Source organism: Brassica oleracea, chromosome C9 (genome assembly GCF_000695525.1).
Source record: "Brassica oleracea var. oleracea cultivar TO1000 chromosome C9, BOL, whole genome shotgun sequence".
Classification (NCBI taxonomy): Eukaryota; Viridiplantae; Streptophyta; class Magnoliopsida; order Brassicales; family Brassicaceae; genus Brassica; species Brassica oleracea.
The window spans coordinates 34,057,266-34,063,865 of record NC_027756.1 but is presented as its reverse complement, the minus strand read 5'-3'; the positions used below and the strand labels follow the sequence as shown (position 1 = coordinate 34,063,865).

The window sequence follows — 6,600 nt, the reverse complement described above, 5'->3', positions numbered from 1 at the left end:
TAAGCTCTCACTTGGAACAAGACGCGATAGCAAGTCTTAGAGATCAGATCTGATTAATTCACTTAATACCCTAATATATACTCTCGCTGATTAGGGATATGAATCTCCTTCAATATATATCAATTTATCTCCTAACCGGTTAGCTAGGTGATTAAACTAGATATCGAACATTAAGTGATCAATTCAATGCAAGCAGTAAGAACAATATGAATGAAGAACAGTTATAATCACTTATTTGCGTTTAGCTCATGCGATTGACACCCTAAACCCTAAGCAAGCTTAGTCGACTACTCAATCATAAAGCAAGATGACACAGACATGATTTCTGAATAATACTGCATATAAAATAAAGTAGAAAGACAAGGGTTCAGGATGATCTTCTCGTGAAAATGAGAGATGAAGCCTTCTCCCTTACAAGTTTCTAAATCCAAAATAGTTCTAGGTCTCTTGTAAAAGTCGCGTAAGGAATTAGAAATGATAGCATAGGCTTTTTATATGGAGGCGTCGGCAGCTGAGAAAGGAGAGAAAATCTAGGGCAAACCCCTGAAATCTTGGAGGTTTCCTTAATAGTCGGGAACAGTCAGTCGCTTGCTCTTTCTGGGAACAACCTTCAGATTGATCCGACTAGTTGTTCTGCGTTAGATATTCCAAAATGACTTCTTCCTTCATGGCACTCTCTTCTTTACTCTTTCACCTGCTCCAAACCTGGAATGATATCAAATAAGCATGAATTAGGACTGAGAATTAACTCAAAGAAAACATATAATGGTATTAAAAACACCATGTATCAGAGATGCCTCTTATTTCTTTCAACCACTCCATTCTGCTGAGGTGTATAAGGATAAATTGTTTTGTGAGCTATACCCAAATTTTCTAAGTGATTCTTGAATGTGTGACTAGTTTATTCACTTCCATTATCTGGCCTAAGTACCTTCACATCAGCATTTGAAGTTAGTGAAATAAGATTGGAAGTTCATGAAAGCATGTAAAAAACAATCCTTAGAAGGCAGTGATGCCAGCCAAGTATACTTTGCCTTCTTATATATAAAAGTGACAAAGTACTTGTAGTTATCTCTAGACACACATGGAGATCTCCAAACATCAGACTAATCTAAGTCAAATCACTTCTCATACATGGTTATCAATGTAGGGAAGACAGATTTGTAATGTTTTCCTAAGATGCCTACTTCACATTCCAAGTGGTTAAAGGGCATCATATCTGGCATCATGAGTTCTAATGGACGAGAGTGTGGGTGACGTAATAAGGCTGTTTCCTTCTCCAATCACCTTTCCTGTCTGTATTTTTTCAAACTCAACGTCACGGGGTCTAAAAACCACCTGACAATTCAGGTCAATCATGGCTTTCCTCACTAAGTATAGTTTGGATGCAAGCCTAAGATTCTCAATTCCTTCGTTCTTCACCTTATATCCATTTGATTATAACATTCCCAAGAACATGTGTAACATCATTAATTAGATTCTTGTCACTAATCATGTCATGACTAGCCTCTGAATCTATTGTAATTGACTTATAAATAAGAGAATGAGCACCTTACTTCTTAGAGGAGATGATGGCTTTTGCAGCTTTGATTAGTAGCTCAATCTCACTCAAGCTGTGGGACCATCATTTGACATTGACTTGTTCCACATTTCTCCACAATTGGATTCACTCATGAGAGAAGAGTAGGCCTCACGGTTCTCTCTATTACGACCGAGCAAATCACTATCATGTAACTTGTTTCCAATAAATTCGGTGTCGAGCCTCTTAGGCTTCGTCTTCCTAGGTGATGACTTCAGCTATGTTCAACTAAAGCCTCTCAGAACAGCTTTTGTGACTGAAACAAACTTATATGAAAACAATTTTCATAAGGCTAAAGGAAGGATTATGCGAAACACTAATTGTATGATAAAACCTAAATTGCAAATATTTTTATACTACATCTGTAGCCTCAATGCCAAAACACATGCATAATTGACCTAAGTCCTCGAATAAACTCTTTGGCCCTTTGTCAATTACACCTTCTTAAATTTCAAGAACCCCGATCCCGATTGCCAGGGAAGGCCTGAAATTAGAGCTTAATACTAGACTTTGTTATTATAAGAGATGAATCCTTTGGATCACTCCAACTACTCCGTGTATCTAAGGTGCATGTGACGTGTCTTGCGCCAAAGATCTTGGTATGTTGTGTAACCGTTTGACCGCAAAGTAACGGATCTTAGTTATTATTTTATTAGACCTGGAGCTCGCTTCCTCGAGCTGTAAAGTACTCTTTTTAGGTAAGAATAGCTAGGCTTTGCTGATGATCAAGTGGAAACTGTAAATTTAGCCCATTGCGATTGGGCCTATATCAGACTGGATTTATATACTAAATCCTTTTATAACATTAACTAAGCTTCTTCACACCCAAAAATCCTTTTCTCTTACTTATCTAACATTAACAAAGAAAGAATATCTCAAATAAATCATGTCAAAGACGAAGTTACAATAATCTTTCTTCCAAGATTCTTTCTTCATGAGAAACTAAATTTACTTAAAAATTACTTTCCTCTTCTCTCCTTTTTCACAAATAAAGTAATCTTAATCGCAAGAATCTCTTTCCCATTGGTCATCACAAATGGTCCCTTTTACAAGTAGTTACATGTTTTACATATTTAAGTAGAATATATTGGATAAATAAAAATCGAAGATGAAAAAAAATTAAGATTATGTCCTCAAAAGATTTAGCAATTATAGATAAAAATCTACTATATCTTTGAAAAAGGGCCCACATTTCAATGTATTGATTCAAGCCACATAAAATTGTGTATATTGCTTATATGAAAACAATTTTCATAAGGCTAAAGGAAGGATTATGCGAAACACTAATTGTATGATAAAACCTAAATTGCAAATATTTTTATACTACATCTGTAGCCTCAATGCCAAAACACATGCATAATTGACCTAAGTCCTCGAATAAACTCTTTGGCCCTTTGTCAATTACACCTTCTTGAATTTCAAGAATCCCGATCCCGATTGCCAGGGAAGGCCTAAAATTAGAGCTTAATACTAGACTTTGTTATTATAAGAGATGAATCCTTTGGATCACTCCAACTACTCCGTGTATCTAAGGTGCATGTGACGTGTCTTGCGCCAAAGATCTTGGTATGTTGTGTAACCGTTTGACCGCAAAGTAACGGATCTTAGTTATTATTTTATTAGACCTGGAGCTCGCTTCCTCGAGCTGTAAAGTACTCTTTTTAGGTAAGAATAGCTAGGCTTTGCTGATGATCAAGTGGAAACTGTAAATTTAGCCCATTGCGATTGGGCCTATATCAGACTGGATTTATATACTAAATCCTTTTATAACATTAACTAAGCTTCTTCACACCCAAAAATCCTTTTCTCTTACTTATCTAACATTAACAAAGAAAGAATATCTCAAATAAATCATGTCAAAGACGAAGTTACAATAATCTTTCTTCCAAGATTCTTTCTTCATGAGAAACTAAATTTACTTAAAAATTACTTTCCTCTTCTCTCCTTTTTCACAAATAAAGTAATCTTAATCGCAAGAATCTCTTTCCCATTGGTCATCACAAATGGTCCCTTTTACAAGTAGTTACATGTTTTACATATTTAAGTAGAATATATTGGATAAATAAAAATCGAAGATGAAAAAAAATTAAGATTATGTCCTCAAAAGATTTAGCAATTATAGATAAAAATCTACTATATCTTTGAAAAAGGGCCCACATTTCAATGTATTGATTCAAGCCACATAAAATTGTGTATATTGGATTCGAATCTTGTTAATGAAACGTGTATACGAAATCAAACAACATACATTGTATGAGGTCCAACCCAGAGGAGAAAATTAGAAGCAAAGAAAGAAAGTATATCCTTAAAAAATTAAAATTTAGAGATGAAAATCTACTATACGTATGAATGTTTACCACATGTCATTATGAATTGAAAGAGAATCGAAAGCGCGTGTACAACTTTATTATATAGTCAACACGTATATATATACACATTTGTACATATTGATTTTATGATAATTGTTGATTAAAAGTAAGGAAAATATATGGCCAAATTTGGAACAAAATAATGTTAGAACTTCCAATGACTAATTTCACTATATAAAGCCAATGCTTAACCATACTTCTTCATCCCCTCTTGCTTCTATCTAACATAAAAGAGAAAGAATGTCTCAATCAAATCGTTTCAACGATGAAGTTACAGTACCATTTCTCCCAAATATCTCTCTTCACGAGAAACTACATTTACTTAAAAATTTCTTTGCTCTTATCTCCCTCTTTGCAATAGAAGCAATCTCCATTTTAAGAATCGCTTACCCATTGATCATCACAAATGTTCTCCTTTACGTTCGCTCCTTCATATCTATTCCTGGCTGGTCTTGGTGGCCCCACTCTTGCAGGCGGCTCCGTCGCACTTGCATTTGCCAACATCACCGCTTACTCGTTCTTCTCCGGTTTAACCATGGGTGTAGACTCAATTTGCTCACAAGCAATTGGTGCAACAAACTATAAACTCTTCCGGGCAACAATCCGTCGAGGAATCATCCTACTCCTTGTCACAACTCTCCCTGTTTTTCTTCTATGGATAAACACCGAGAGGATTCTGAAATTGTTAAAACAGGACGAGGAGCTCGCATCCATAGCTCACACCTTTCTGCTTTACTCTGTTCCAGATCTCCTTGCTCAATCTTTCTTACACCCATTAAGAGCTTATTTCAGGACACAGTCAAAGACTCTACCTTTATCCGTATGCACAGGGATTGCGAGTGTTCTCCACTTTCCGGTTACATTCCTCCTAGTGTCATACCTCGGTTTTGAGATCAAAGGTATTGCTTTGAGTGGTGCTCTGTCAAATTTCAACCTTGTCGTATTTCTCTTCATCTACATAGCTTTCTTCGAAGAAAAGCTAAGTAAAGATGAGAAGGTCTCAGAGGAGTCGTATGAACAGAGTGTGAGAGAATGGAAGAAGCTGCTTGGTCTCGCGGTACCCAGTTGTGTTGCAGTTTGTCCCGAGTGGTGGTGCTACGAGATCATGATTGTGCTTTGTGGGTTACTTATAAACCCTAAAGTATCTGTTTCGTCAATGGGTATACTCATCCAAATCACTTCCCTTGTTTATATTTTCCCTCATTCACTTCCCTTGGTGATTTTGGTGCATTTTGGAGATAAAATAATAAACACTTGTAGCTGACCATCGACCAGCCTAGCGATCGATGATCGAGGATGATAATCGATCGACACACATCTTGTGTTGTCGATCGACGGCGAAACGCGCAAAGTTCTGATTGGTTCAAGCCGACTTTAAGCCCAAGTCCCACAAGAATTACCAGATTACCCCTGGCGAGTTTTAACCTAATATTTATGTGCTCTGCTATTGTTCTAGGCAACACACGCTTTCATACTTTTCACAGCAAAATACTTAGAGTCTTAGGTTTGGAGAGAAGATCCAAGAACTCTTTCAGAGATTTGTGATTGGAACTTCAAGTTTTCTTACTCTATTTTATTTATGCAGTTTTCATATTTTTTTGTGATGAATTGCTTAGCTATGTATGAGTAGTTCTCCTTGTTAGATTTAGGGTTCAGATATTCATGAGGGATTAGCACAAAATATAGAATTTCTAAGTATTAGGATATCCATCAATTAAACTGTTCTTAATGCTTGTGTTCTAGAGTAGCTAACTAGGACCTTGCCTATAAGATATTAGGGCGCAAGCGAAAACTTGGTTCTCAGTCTGAATTAGTTTAGATTGTTTGCTAGAAACAAGCAGAATCTGGTTTAGTTAAACCTAGTGAACACGTCAAACTCGTGCGTTAAAGCTCCCTAGAAAGTACGTCGATCGACAACTCGTGCGTTAAAGCTCCTTCTCCTTTGGTAAACTGATACCAAAACTTTCCATAATTATCCTCAGGTTATTGGCACAGTCTGATGCTTGGGACAGATCCATGAATTCAACTCAATTATTCTAATCATAAAACATTTTTCCTTCCATGAACTTTGCATCTCTTAATACAACCACTCTTCTTGTTTCAGGGTTGTAACATTGGTGTCCTTTTTGTGTATAGGAGTACCCAATGAACATACACTTCATGCTTTTTGCTACTAGTTTGTTCCCTTGCTCTCATGGTATCAACACAAAGAAAACGCATCCAAACACTCTAAGGTGGTGGAACGGAAAGTCTGCTTTGGTTCATCACTTTATAAGGAGATTTATTCTTCAGCACCTTGGTAGGAATTCGGTTGATCAGATAGCATGTTGTCACCACAACATCACTCCCGATCCGTTTACGAACATTGGTATGAGATTGATACACTAAAAATGAATCCTTGCTACTGTCAAGTTAACAGTGGTAATCGTAATATTTGAGATTCAATCCAGAGGACCAGTTTACTCTTTACTCTTATGAGTTTAATATTAAGCTGGAAAACAAGTGGGGTTTTAAAATCAATAGTGACGCAAGTAAATAGAATACCTAGAGATTCAAATTCGATATAAATGAAAGCCGGCTTAGGGTTGTTCATCGGGTGTCAATGCGGAACCAAACAACTATTCAAGTGCAATGAGGTGCAGTCTAGAACTC

The 6,600-nt window shown here is 36.6% G+C and overlaps 1 pseudogene; it reads left to right on the top strand.

Annotated features, from left to right (window-relative positions):
* Nucleotides 1-4,153: 4,153 nt before the first annotated feature.
* LOC106316324 lies at nucleotides 4,154-5,341 on the top strand (annotated as a pseudogene).
* The last annotated feature ends 1,259 nt before the right edge of the window (nucleotides 5,342-6,600 follow it).